Source organism: Schistocerca serialis, chromosome 7, assembly GCF_023864345.2.
Source record: "Schistocerca serialis cubense isolate TAMUIC-IGC-003099 chromosome 7, iqSchSeri2.2, whole genome shotgun sequence".
NCBI classification, from domain to species: Eukaryota; Metazoa; Arthropoda; class Insecta; order Orthoptera; family Acrididae; genus Schistocerca; species Schistocerca serialis.
The window spans coordinates 450950934-450966150 of record NC_064644.1 but is presented as its reverse complement, the minus strand read 5'-3'; positions in this window follow the sequence as shown (position 1 = coordinate 450966150).

Genomic DNA, 15217 nt, shown 5'->3' with positions numbered 1-15217 from the left:
ACTCTAATATTGGCTGGGAGAGGAAAGTGGGAGGATAGGTGGGGGGGGGGGAGGAGGAAGTGGTGTTGGATTTTGAAGTCACTGACCATGCCTGTAGGCAACTACTCCATACCTTGCACCTAAAGTCTGTAGTATCGCAGGATTCAATAACGCACTTAAGTGGAAGGCGGACCACAGCCCCATAGATGAATTGCTTACATCAGGAATGAATACAGAACAAAGACAGATTTTTATCTAATTCAAATCAAATCCTGTTTTTGCATGGCACAGCTTTTGTGGGCTCCATGATGTGTGGCTCATTGTTACTTGGCTACACTACTTAACCCATTCTCCTATTCTTTGGATGGCGACTAGTATCTCGTTAAAGAAATACCTGCAAGATGTATGTATGTATGTCAACTCTAACTCTAATCACTTTCTGTTATGTAATGGATACTTTTTACTTAAATGGGCCGTTACCCCAGAATATTGTCGCCTGAGATATCAACGAATGAAAGTCTGTTAAGTTGCTGACTTCAATACACCCAAATTCGGCAGTTATCCTTACGGAAAAACTAGCTGAACTTAAACGTTTTAGCAGATCACTACATGGCTATCCGAGTTTAAAACGTACCAAATATGCACTCCTAGGAACTTTCTACCATGTTTCGTATTTCTTGTTGGTGTATATTTCTGACAGTACTAAACTGGATTAACTGTCTTTCAAAATTTAAATCTTGGCCATTTGTGAAAAACCAGTCACTGACTTCCACATAAAAGTCGTTTTACTATTATCTCCCTTGATCCTTCGTTGGTCAACTGCACAACAACGCATCCATCATCTGCAAACACGACTACATCTGCCACCTGATTAAAATAAAATGGTAGATCATTAACAGAAAAGTAACAGACGTTTGACCGAACATAGTAGGACTCCAATTTAAATTTCTCCCTATCCAGATGATGTGAAATCCCTCTTGTATAAGTCTAACAGCGTAGTGTAACGTTCTGTGGTCTGTTGCTTAAAAATGAGGCTATCCAGGCATGTGCTGAACGATGAACTCCATAAAAACTGAACTTCACTATTAGAATTAATGTCTTACACAATAAAATACCTTCGGTAAGCCGAAGAAGTTCCTAACTGGCGACATTTTATCATTTAAAGATGTAAGTTCAAATGGTTCAAATGGCTCTGAGCCCTATGGTACTTAACATCTGAGGTCATCAGTCCCCTAGAACTTAGAACTACTTAAACCTAACTAACCTAAGGACATCACACACATCCATGCCCGAGGCAGGATTCGAACTTGTGACCGTAGAGGTCGCGCGGTTCCAGACGGACGCGCCTAGAACCACTCGGCCACACCGGCCGGCAAAGATGTAAGTAATTGTAAAAATAACTGTCTCAGCAGAGCAGCAATCCGAAATCCAGACTGTGGTGGGATAAGTATCTCATTATTGCGGTGGTCAGTCACCTCCTTCTCTGAAATTTTACCTTCCCTGAAATTTTAGAAAATAATTTAAGGAGTGACACAGGGTGGAAGTTATTCGCAACTTGGAGCTATCCTTTTTATAGGGTGATCTAACAATTACATAATTTAATCCATTAGGGTAAATTTCTTGAACTGATGAAACTTGACGTAAGTGACTGAGAACATTACATATTACAGTGCCAAATTATTATAGTATGTTATTGTAGATATTATCCACCTATAGAAACTTTTGCTTTTTAGAGTCATAATGATCTTTCACACTTCTGGTGGCAAAGTTAAATTAATTCTTTTTTCACTAATGTCCTGTTTGGTGAACTGTTTTGATTTCTCTTACGAATTCTTTGCTCACCTATTTTTAAAAAGTAATTAATAAAAATATCAGCCACGCCTTAATTGCCTTCTGCAATAATCCCTTTCTCCTTGGTAGACATAATGTCACCTTTCGTAGCTAGTTTCCTTGTGCATATCCTAAATATTCCACTTTGATTTTATTTTATTGTCAGATACGTCAATTTCAGAAGAGATGTGCGTACTCCAGGATTACTTATAAATTTGTTATTGTTACTGTACTGTTTGTAATATGAAATTATTTCTGGATCTTTACTTGTTCTGATTATTTTGCAAATGCCCTTTTTTCATTGTGAATATACTCTGATACCATTAGTGTTCCAAGCTTTCTTTAATGACTGTCCGGTATTGAATTTTCTTGTCATTTTAGAGAAATTATTTTCAAAATTGGATAGAAATTCATCAAGCAATATGTTACATTCATGGGTACCATTAGATGCAGTATAAACTTTCCCACAGACAACGTATTCTAAACATTCCTTAAAATTTTTGTGGTTTGTTATTAATCAGCCCCACTGTTTTCTTTCAGGCTTCTGAATTACACTTGAAGCTAAGTTACGTAATGTAACTAACTTTGCACAGTAATCTGACAACCCATTCAGCACAGAATAGGAATTCACTTCCTTAAAATGCGTTTGCAGTATGAATAGATTATTTAAATACTAATGCTGCAAGTTTCTCCCGAGTCTACTCCATCGCCGTCCACTGACGTAGCACGTACAACCTCAAACTGATGATTAGTGATAAGTCAGCTTCCACAGTAAGACTTTCGGTATGCGTTAATTTAAGAAATGAGTATAATGTACTCATCTGCTGAACATGACGTAAGGAAAAAGAAATTAGAAAGAAAGATGAGTCTTAAGAAGCCGTAGATGCAACAGTAACAGTGATGGAGCAAACGCTCTGTTGAAGTTTGCTTAGTAGTGAACAGCATTAATTTTATGATTGGAAACAGCCCACACAGCATAATTTATTGCTGGGAAACCACCTCTCAGGATACCAGGAAATGAAATAGCTGACGTTCTTGGGAAAAAAGGCATTTACGACGGCAAAGAGAAACAGAAGTTGGTAATATTTGGAGGCTTTATCCACAAGATAAGGAATGTTATCATGAGGGGATGCGAAAAAAAGTGTGTGAGGAAAAGAGTTTACGCCGTTATAGCGCCGAAATTACCAATGAGACTTTAATATCGTGGACTCAGCTGCAGACAGGGCTTCTCAGACATTATTTGGTGTATAGTGTTTAATGGTAGTTGACTCAAACAATTGCCTCTGTGCGACTGTGGTCAAGAGGAAGATTTAAATTTACTTTCTATCGTATGAATGTACTGGATGGATATTTCAATTTTTTTTAAATTTTGTAAAAAATGTTTATTGTCTTTAATGAAGTCTTCTTTCAGTTTCTAGGATTGTTTTACATTTTTCGTTTAAACTTAATATGAAAATGTAAGTTTAAAGGTGCTGGTCATAAAGTCTCTCCTCCCCCCCCCCCCCCTCCCCATCACCCTTGATAGTAGATGCGACTTCCCACAACGATCGTCTTCCTCCACAAATAATAGCTTTGCAAGACCTTGGAAAACATGGACATTATATTTCTCTGGGTTGACAGCAACAATGGTCTCAACAATGATTCATTTCCCTTTTGTTTTTTATTATTTTCTTTTCAGTTTCACTTAGTCCAGTCTTCGATACAACTGTGATTGAAAATGCATCGACAGTCACTTATTGATAGAGAAATATCACAGCTTTTGGAGGAATCTACAGATTCTCAAATTGATTTTGATGAAACTGGTGATGTAGTGAGTGAACCTGAAGAGGAATGTGACGTGCGCGGGAACGTGGACAGACCTACAGAGGCTGAAGATGAACTCTGGGCACCTGAGCTGATGACGGCGCAGCTTGCGAGGTAAGCGCCGAGTGTATTAGAAACACTGGAAATATTTATAGTTCCTAACCTCCTCACCGTAGAAGACTAGTAGCACAAAGCAAAGTGACAGGAAGAGACGGCGTAAGAAGCGAAGTTAAAATTGAAACAATAAGAGAATCACTTGAAAAGTTTTTGACTCCAGAAATTCTCAACATCACAATAAAGTACACCAATGATGAAGCATTGAGACAGAAAATACCCCAGACAGACAGACAGACTTGAATTCATGGCATACATAGGGCTACTTGTTATTATGGGGAAGGGAAACGACAGTAAGTCATCTATCACAGATGTATGCTCCTACGCTTCCGGAAGCTTTGTTTATACTGCTGCCATGCACTGAATCAAATTTCAGCAGCTTACTAACGTAGTAAGATTTGATGACAGAGAGTCGCGAAGCGATGGCAGGGAACGTGATAAGTTTGCTGCAATGCGAGAAGTTTGTGATGAAATGAATGAATTACTGCCAAAATATTATTCTGTCCTGATGCACACTGTTATAATTGAAAAGTTGTAATTGTTCCACGGCAGGTGTCCCTTCAAGGTCGTCATGAAGCAAAAATCTGGTAAATACAGTACACCTATATGCATGCTCACAGACGCTAAAACCAGATATTTTATCAGCATGGAGGCTTATGCTGGGAAAAGAAATCTTGGTACACAACTGTGGTCAAATGCCTGATGGTACCTGTACATAACTCAGGGCGAAATATCACCACAGACAGATATTACACTTCGATTGATTTGGCCGAATATCTATGAAGGAATGACAAGCTAACTCTCGTGGGAACATTACAAGCTAATAGGAAACATATACCTCAAGAACTGAAAAATGTTTCAAGACGAGAATTATTTACTAGTAAATTTGCTTTCAGTGATACCAGTACTGGAAATATTCTACCCACAATTCTTCTTATATCCCCCATGAAAAACCCTAAATAAATCTGCTCTTTCTATCATCTCAACATTATGACTCGGCAATTGGTTTACCAACTGACACTAAGAAGAAAACAGTTATAAATTTATATTATAATGAGACTGAAGAGGCGTTGACATGATACATCAAATGATGAGGACATATTCAGCTAAGAGGGCTGTCTGTTTTCTATACTCTTGTGGACATAGCAGCGGTAAATAGTTATACACTATTTTTGTTGAACTTCCCAGACTGGAATAAGAAAAAACCTAATGAGTGACTACTTTTTCTTCAATAAGTGGGACTATAGCTCACGAAACCATACACTGAAGAAAGGGCGACAAACATCGCAGGACTGCCAAAGTCTGTAGTTTCAAGTATGGAGGGTATTCTCGGACGGAAAATCAAGAACTTTGGTGCAGAGGTAGCTCATGGAGGTAAAGGTAGATATCATTTGTGTGTTAGTGAAAGTCGTCCAAAAGCAGAAAAGTGCCACAAAGTGAACAAAACAACAATAACCTGCAGCATTACTAAGAGATACACATGTGGTAAACACAGCAAAAGAGCCTTCGTATGTTCCAATGTGAGGTAGATTCTGAAGAAAGTGGTGAAAAACAAAAATTACAAAATAAAGTTACATATCTGAGCAATTTGTATATTACCTCAAGTTTTTGTAGCATTTGTTAATTATAGTAAAGTGTACTTCATTAGCACTATAACTATTTTTCTTAAGATAAATAGACTTATTAAACTCAAATGATGAAGTAAGAGAAAAGTAGAAAATTAATTTTTGAAAATAAAGAAATATTAAGGTTCTGGATCCTGATTATCCATCAACAGAGCTTTCAGAAGTATATTATTAACCTAATTCAAGAACAATTAATGAATGTTATCTGTTTTTGGAATTTTTTGTGATGGGCATAAGGTGTCCCCCCTCCCCCCCCCCTCCCCCTCCCTCCCGTCGGTAATACACTGATACACGTTACTGAAGATGGCTTGATGTTGTGAGGGTTAATGAACTTACATTTTTTGCCTTCATAATCGAAGTAAAACTTTGTGTGTAAGAAACGTTCATGAAATATGAGATGCCGTGGGCTGTCTGATTCTTGCTGCAGAGCTGTGTCTGTGGGAAGTTGTGGTATGGGTTCTCTAGTACTGCATCAAGCATCGAGACTGATAACTCAACAGGGAAATTCTTTATTATTTGATGCTTTGTACACAGTACTTGGACGACAGCGATTGAGGAGCTGGTCATGACTAGTAGACAGTGGGTGGCGTCACCAGTGGCAGAATGCTAAGGCAGCACAGCAGTGGTTGGTGACGTCACGGCCTTGCTTATCAGTTAGCATGTCAGCTGCTATGGCGCAGGGCCAACAGCTGGCATATACCACCTGCGGTGCCTAGCAGAAACATGTTGGCCCCCGCGGGCTGACTGGCGTGTTGGGTGTTTATGGCAAATGAGAGGCCTCACCTTGTTGGATCCTCACCTTGTTGGATCCAATTTCAATGCTGGAACCTCAGGATTAACAGATAGCCGATACATCAGCAGCTTTGTCTTGTTGGTGACAATGCTTGAAGAAGCTGCTTTCACTGATCAGTGCATTCGACCAATGACTGACAAGGAGACAGCACCAGTTGAATTCGTGGCACTGAAGGTATGATGCTAACAGATGAGCTGCAAACACTTCTACTATATCTGGCAATTTTCTTTATGACTCGTAGGGAGCTCTCATCACATACTCAGCTATAGACATGTCGTGTTGTGTGGCACCATAGAGCAACACAGTCAGCTGCTGGTGGTAGAGTGACACATCGCAAGGTGCTGTGCCAATACTATAGCAGCGTGCAGCTGCAGAATTACCTCAGAGGGTGAGCCATATGTCTTGGCTAGTATCAAAGGCCTACCTGAAAAGTCCGGCTGCAGCAGAAGCAATTATTTTAATATAAGAATTTCGTGGTAATCACATTTTCTATATTTTCGTCCTAATTATAATGTTGCTACAACGTAAACGTGTGCATGCACATAAGTGTATGTAGTTCTTTTTTTTCAGCTGTTGGCAACACTGAGTAACTGCTAATTATCTAGAGCAGTAGTGCGTGGTCTGAAGAGTAAATGTAATCGTATAACTAATTACGCAATTACTGCAGCGAATCAGGTAAGACATCATTTTTCACTATCTTGACTGTAATTTTACGGTCAAATTAGATAGTATCTCAAAATCGCCAGAATAAATAAACGTGACAGATGTTAACACGAAGGAGAAGGCCATTTTTGTTGATCAGAATGTTGATATTTGCAACCCGACAGAAGTGTAACCAGTTCCATTTATGTGAAATCTAATCTAACACTGGCACGGTCTGTGAAGTGTGCGTGCCATATTCAGGCTGCGTGCACATAACCTCCAAGATGGCAGTGCACTTTGTAAACTGGGGTAGTAGCGTCTCACCGCATGTATGTGGAAACAACATTGTTCATGTACAGTGAGAGTAACTGTTTATGTTGAAGCATTTTAAGTAAAATGGGAGTATACAAAAGAACGGCAGATGAATGACGTCTCAGACAAGGATAATACGATGAAGGACAAAATGTATTAATGTCAGATGGCTGCTGTAATGAAGGTTGATGTTTGTTTTGTGGGGCTCTCAACTGTGGGGTAAGCAGCGCCCGTACAAATTCCCAACCTTTGCACAGTCCAAATTCACCACTTTCATGAATGATGATGAGATGATGAGGACAATACAAACACCCAGTAATCTCGAGGAAGGTGAAAATCCCTGCCCCCCAGACCTCTTGCTCGCGAAGCGAAAACGCGACAGCGAGACCACGAGCTGTGGACTCTGTGAAGGTTAACTGAAGTGAAGCAACACTTGGAAAGAGTTGGTGAGTAGTATTTCAGTTGACTGGGGTCTTTCACTTTGTTTAAATTTACATGTAACAGTTCATATAATTACTTTCTTTTAATTGGTGTTAATTATTCTTTTATTTAGTTTTGTGTAGCTAATTCCATGGGCAGACACAGTAAAGTGTTCAATGAGCAAAGGAAACCATAACTAGCCAAACACATGTGTATTAGAATTCTCGATACTAGATTTTGCTGAATGACCTGCAAAAAAACACATGAAAGTGATGTGTAAATTTTCTGGCCGGAATGGCTTACAGAGTCGCTTTCACAGTTAACTAGAGGTTGCAGGAAAAGACTGGACGTACAGTTTGATTCAAAATTAGTGTCTCTGAACGCATACCAGACCACTGCAACTTAGGAAGAACTATGGAATTAAACAAGTTACAAGTAGCAAGATATTCTCTGAATCAAAAATAATGTATAAGAAAGTACAAACTCCCTCTTCCCAGGCTGTACACTGTCGACGAGACTGGCGTGTCTACCGTCCTGATATATAAGACTATGCAGACTATATATAAGACTATAAGACTATATATAAGACTCCACAAGTAGTGGCAACAGCGGGTGTCATATCGTCTAGAGATAACGATGTCACATCAAAGTCGGCAACACGAATTGATACCATGGACACTAGCTAGGGATCGCCGCACCTGCAACCACCAGTGGGAGACACATCAGAAAATACACCCTCCCTCTCAGCACAGCGGTGCCCTCACACTGACGTCTATAACATGTCGAGCATACCCAGTTCGTCACCTCATCTGAAGGAGTCAGCATCGTAGTGTTGGAGTAACGAGTTGTTCTACTTTATGATGGAATTATACTTTAGCGGAGGCTGAACCTCATACCTCAAGAGAATGGTTTTTTAATTATTGAATCAAGTGATGCTTTGCTAGACAGTGACAGTTTTAAGTTATCCATTGCTCCAGGGACAAAGAGGTGTTTGAATATTAAACAAAAACTTCTGTTCCTTAGTGTCATGTAATGTGTTCTAGTATGATGATGCTTCTCCCAGAACAATCGAGGAACTTGCAGTTACGGCGGATTAAAGTACACACATCAAAAAAAGTTTTCAATCACCCTGGTACCCTGAACTCCTGAAGATAGACGTTCACTGTGTATATTGTATCACACACACAGTCCCTTTGACTGTTCAGACATGTCACTAAACCCACCCAAAGATGTAAACAACCATGCATGAGCAGCACCTATTAGATGGAGGGGGTCCAGTCATTCCACCAGAAAGGAGGTACATGACTTTTGTTGTCTGTAGATCAACCATCCTTAGATGGTCAACACCGCAGTTCGATCGCTTCCGCATTGTTACATTGTGCCAGGAAGGGCTCTCAACAAAGGAAGTGTCCAGGCGTCTCAGAGTGAACCAAAGCGATCTTTTGTGGACATGGAGGAGATACAGAGAGACCGGAACTATCGTTAATACGCCTCACTCAGGCCGCCTAAGGGCTACTGCTGTAGTGTATGACCGCCACCTACGGATTATGTCTCGGAGGAACCCTGACAGCAATGAATAATGCTTTTCATGCAGCTACAGGATGTTGCGTTACGACTTAAACTGTGTGCAATAGGCTGCATGATGCACAACTTCACTCCCGACATCCATGGCGAGGTCCATCTTTGCAAGCATGACACCATGCATTGCAGTACAGATGGGCCCAACGACATACCGAATGGACTGCTTAGGATTGGCATCACGTTCTCTTCACCGAAGAGGGTCGCATATGCCTTCGACCAGACAATCGTTGGATACGCGTTTGGAGGCCACCTGCTCAGGATGTACGCCATAGACACACTGTCCAGCGAGTGCAGCAAGGTGTGTGTGTGTGTGTGTGTGTGTGTGTGCGTGTGTGTGTGTGTGTGTGTGTGTGTGTGTGTTTGAGGTTTACGGGCGCTAAACAGTGGGGTCATCAGCGCCCATGCAGCAAGGTGGAGGGTTCCATGATGTTTTGGGGTCGCATTATGTGGGGCCGATGTACGCTGCTAGCAGTCATGGAAGACTCTGTAACGGCTGTACAATATGTGAATGCCATACTCCGACTGATAGCACAACCATATCGGCAGCATAGTGGCGAAGCATTTGTCTTCATGGACGTCAATTAGCGCCTCCATCTTGCACATCTAACGAATGTGTGCCTTCAGGATAACGACATCGCCCGACTAGAGTGGCCATATGTTCTCCGGACATGACCCTGTCAAACATGCCTCAGATCATTTGAAAAGGGCTGTTTATGGACGACATGACCCACCGACCACTCTGAGGGATCTACTCCAAATCGCCATTAAGGAGCAGGACTGGGCCAACAGTGCCTTGATGAACTTGTGGATGCCACGTCGAATACAGGCAGGCATCAATGCAAGAGTACGTGCTACTTGGTATTAGAGGTACCAGTGTGTACAGCAATCTGGACCACCACCTCTGAGGGTCTCGCTGTATGGTAGTACAACAAGCATGAGCAATAAAAAGGCGGAAATGAGGCTTATGTTGATCTCTATTCCCATTTTCTGAACAGGTTCCAGAACTCTTGAAACCAAAGTCGTGTGAAAATTTTCTTGATGTATATAGTTTCATCTGTTCGCAAAACAGCGGAAGGCATCTGTAAAGAAAATTAAATCAGCAGAGTGAGGTCAAAGAGTAACACCTGAATGTGACCTCAGTCCCATTGGAAATTTCATACCACATGTATTGATTTTTCCTCATAAGCACAATAATCCAGAGCTATCCAAAAATGCTCCACTAAGATTTCTTGGCGTGCTGAATGAATCAAGTTACATGAATTCTGAACTTTCCTAGTTTGATTGCAGCAGATGATCCCTTCCTACCGGTTCTTGATAACCATATCCCTCAATTTCCAGTCTCAGCTATAGAATTTTGCATACAACATCATATTGTAGTGATGAGTCTGTCATGTCATGCAAGTCATGTGTTGATAATGTCTCATGTTGCCCAGTCAAGAACTTTTATGCTAATGAAATTGAGAAATAGCTTTGCAGGAAATCAGGGAGAGCTGTTACTCGGGTGTAATTGTCCGTTCTATTCTGTACAGCAGTTGAAAGAGCGGCAACGACCAGGAAATATGTGTAAGGTGGCAGATTAAATGAAAGTCAAGTTCGCACCTTACATAAGAGATTTTATACATCGTAATGGGAAGGTGAATATGTGACATGAGCAGATTTGCCTATTAAATGTACAGTATGGAGTGCAAAGGGATGATACTCAGTCGAAAGTATTAACACACCAAACCTGAACCCTGCATGTCAATGAGCAAGAGAAGAAAAAAGCTCCTGGAGGAAACATTTAGTTTGGGAGCAGATGCGAGTTGCGACATCACGGCTCGAGTACAACGGAATGCTCTTAAAGCGACCCGTGGCGAGGGACAATGAATACGCTGGGTGACTCATCAAAGAGGGCAGGTAGTGGCGTGGTACGGAGAGAATCTTTAGAAAACTGCGTTGGGGAATTTCCAGATGGATACAAACAGACTAGCGACACACTTGACCATGTGAACTGTGCGTAGTATGAAGGTGATGTACATGTGTAGCTTTTAGGCGTCTGGAGCGGACACAAAATGTCCGATTGGCTGAAATGGACTAGGAAGGAGTAAAGTGCCGAATTTCGCTGGTAGGCCCCTTCCGATTGACAGAAATAGTTTCCACAAGATGAAAAGAATGCTCCTATTGGTGGGAAAAAGCTATGAAGTGCAGCACGAAAGGGCCGACGTGGGGGACAGTTTTGCTACGAGAGACACAAGACCTAAAATTTAGGAGACTCTCCTCTGAACCACAATCAAATGCAGAACAGTGCACATCACGCTTTGCATGGCGCACAGGAGGAATTTTGTGTGAACACTGTATTCACTTCGGCTGACATTCAGCTAGATATTAGTTGTAGCGTCATTGAGCTCCAAAGGCTGAGAAACGAAACAGCTGTAAGTAGGCTGTTCATGTTTTCTTACTGGCAACGTTACGTAGCGCTCTGTATGAAAATCACTGGCTGTGCTGTGTGCAGTCTGTGGCTAGTTTGCATTGTTGTCTGCCATTGTAGTGTTGGGCAGGTGGATGTGAACAGCGCATAGCGTTGCGCAGTTGGAGGTGAGCCGCCAGCAGTGGTGGATGTGGGGAGAGAGATGGCGGAGTTTTGAAATTTGTATGACTCGATGTCATGAACTGCTATATATATGATGACTATTAAGGTAAATACATTGTTTGTTCTCTACTAAAATCTTTCATTTGCTAACTATGCCTATCAGTAGTTAGTGCCTTCCGTAGTTTGAATCTTTCATTTAGCTGGCAGTAGTGGCGCTCGCTGTATTGCAGTAGCTTGAGTAACGAAGATTTTTGTGAGGTAAGTGATTTGTGAAAGGTACAGGTTAATGTTAGTCAGGGCCACTCTTTTGTAGGGATTATTGAAAGTCAGATTGCGTTGCGCTAAAAATATTGTGTCTCAGTTTAAGCACAGTCTTGTATAATTGTTCAAAAAGGGGACGTTTCACAGCCACGTGGTTAATTGTTCTTGTGAGAACTGAGAGGGGATTGTAATATGCATGCTGCTTCATCCATGCACGTGCATACCGGCAAGTTTCAAGACTAGGGATGAGTGCATGTTTTCTCACCTAATGAGAAACCTAGGACAGTTTCTGCTGATAAAATCAGCAAGGATTATGATTAGCTTTTATAGGACTTTTACAGGACGAGAGCGGCCACGTAGCTGACAGCTCGTCGCAGCTAAGGTAAACACTGCTAGCAGAGGTTTAAACATATTGGTTCACCAACTGCCGTTCACTGTGAACTCGAATAGCCAGGAGTAATCTTTTGCTCAGCTTGTCACAAAAACTAACCATCCTCCGTAGACGTGATTGTCATGCTAAATATTATCGAACTTAGAAATGGAATCGGATGATTTGTTGTAATATTGGCCAACTTCCCGAACTAGTAGTAAGAATAATTTTGTAGAGAACCTTCTAGACAAAATTTGATATTGTTGTGTTCAGAGTTCTTTCGATTAAACAGGACGAAATGCGTTATCTTCACAACTGTCCTAACATTGTCATGTTACAACCTATGTAAATTCGTGTACTTCTTTGACAATAATGCTGAATTAAAAACATTTTGTGTATAGCTAAACACCATTGTGCTCTGTCATAGAATAAGGGTTCACTACTTACCCCAGTCATTTATTCTATAGACGCTAACGCACTCATAGAGTGTTTTTGTCGATGTCTGAAGATAGAGAAAAGGAGTGGAGTGTCAGAGACCGAGTTTCTTTCCGTGACACAGGGATTTATCCTTATAATCTGGATGTGTCCTCTGAAGAAGGTATCTTATCAGCCGGAACAATAAAAGTCGACTGGCCAGCGGTGAAAGATCGTGATGAGTTAGTAACTAGCACTCACCGGAACCTTGAGTATGATGATGAAGGTGACCAACAGGAGAAAGAAGCAGAAGAAATTGCTATGAAAGTCGAAATGGGTCATCATCAGTTACCAATGATCAAAGAAATCATCACGCCAGTTCCACGTTTCACCTCGATAACCTACCACCAACATTCAGCCCCTCCCTAAATGTCCCAAAACCTTAACAACAGGAGCGACATAATCAGAACTCAGAGATTCTAAATTCTCCCCCCTAATAAGGAAATACTTGAGGTAAAACAAAGGTTAAAAGAGCAAGAGAAAAAGGAAAAAGAAGATGAGTTTTAGGCAAAATCTGCATAACTGCTCAGATAGGCGAATCCTCAACAGATTAAGGCAACAAGAATAGCGAAAAAGTGTGCATAAACCAAGAGACCTTAAAATTCACAACAGCAACAATTTGGACCCAGCAGATCATAACGGGATGGAACAGCAAGAAAACTGTTTACGTCTGCCCAGGATGTGACGGAAAGTTTATTTGTAATTACTGTAAACAACAATTTGTAAAATATAAGTGCTGAAATGAAACTAAAAGAAATTAATCCATTGTGGAAATGCCCACACCTACGCGACAACACGTGTACACTTACCCGCATGTGTCATCTAAGTGTTCGCATTCCATAACTTGAATAAACTTCTGTGGCATATAAGTTGTTATTATGAAAAGTTTGCTTCTACTGTTGATATACATTCTTCAAATTCCCATTTATCAAATTGCTCCTTAGTTTTACGAAAATAATCAACGGTATAGCTGTTATAAACAAATAAAATCTACACTTCAATTTTACGAAAATAGGCAATGGTATAAGTATTATAAACAAATGAGGTGTGTACAGTTACCCTCCATTAACATGTATCTACAAGAAAAAAGCTGAATAATGTCCTTAGCTCTGTGAATCAAATAAAATAATAAAAAGAAGAAAGATGAAAGAGAACCAAAGTAGTGGCATTGTTCAAGTAAATCCCTACATATTCAAATTAATTGATTTGAAAGAGTCACAGAAAAGTAAAGAAATGTGACGGGGAAGAAATTTTACTGCTGCTCTCTGCAATTCGTGTGCTGTGGTTTAACCACTGAGGCTTCTCACTCTATTGATGATTAATGGTTTACATTGATTATGTAGACCTAATTTCTTATTTTTTCGTATGTCCACCTAACGGCAGGAATGTACTGGGTGTTCTCCAATTTCTTGTGCTCTGTGGCATTTCCTTATTCTGCTGGTGATTACATTCAAGATCGTCTCGTATTTCAAGCCATATTCTGTCTCTCGCTCCGTTCCCTGCAGTTTTTCCTTATAAACGCCTTCCTTTCACTTAGTTTCCTTGCAGTTCATCCGATCCACGACGCTGCCTTTGTACTGTCATCCTACCTCTCTCAGTAGCAACAGTAATCTGATGCGAAGCAGTGCCGCTGGAGCTGGGCCTTGTCGTCAGTATTGACGAAGGTTGAGCAGTGCTTGTCGGGCCCAAGGACCCCGAAAAAATATCTGGACCTTCGGGTGGCGTTGCCTGGGTGCCATCTGAAAAGTGAAATCATGACATCCTAAGTGGCCACAAGACTTTACGGGAAGAACTGGGCCTCAAGGATTTTAAATGCTTCATTCACTTGTTTAATAAATACAAACAATTTTGTGAACCAATCTTCGTTACGAATTACAAAAGATGTGTCATAAAATTTAATAGAAGATTGAAATTACACTGATGAGCCAAAACATTATGAACGCCTGCTTAAAAGCGTGTAGTTCAATTTCCGGAACGGATTTCAACAGTGACTGTGCGTGACATGGATTCGACAAGTACTTGATAGTTTTCCGTAGATTTCTGGTACTACATGTCTACGCACAAGTCACACACTTCACGTAATTTACGGGCGGTTGGTATGTGGGTAATGTTGATACATGGTAAAACAATGCTCTGGTGGGCGGTTTGCGGGTTTAAATCACCCTGGGGTATGACCATCCGGTGCATTTGACCTGCGGTCGTCGCACGGTAGCACTGGCATACGCAGAAGTATGTTGGTGCATGTTAGAGTACGGTGCAGCGAGTAAGTGTGCAGACGTTTTCAGACCTGCAAATGTGACTGTGTGTCGAAAATGGCTCATAGAACACATATTGATGACGCTATGAGGGGTATAATAGTAGGGCGACTGGAAGCTGGTCCAACACAGCAGGTCGTAGCAAGGGCCCTCCGTGTGCCACAAAGTGTGATCTCAAGATCATGGCAA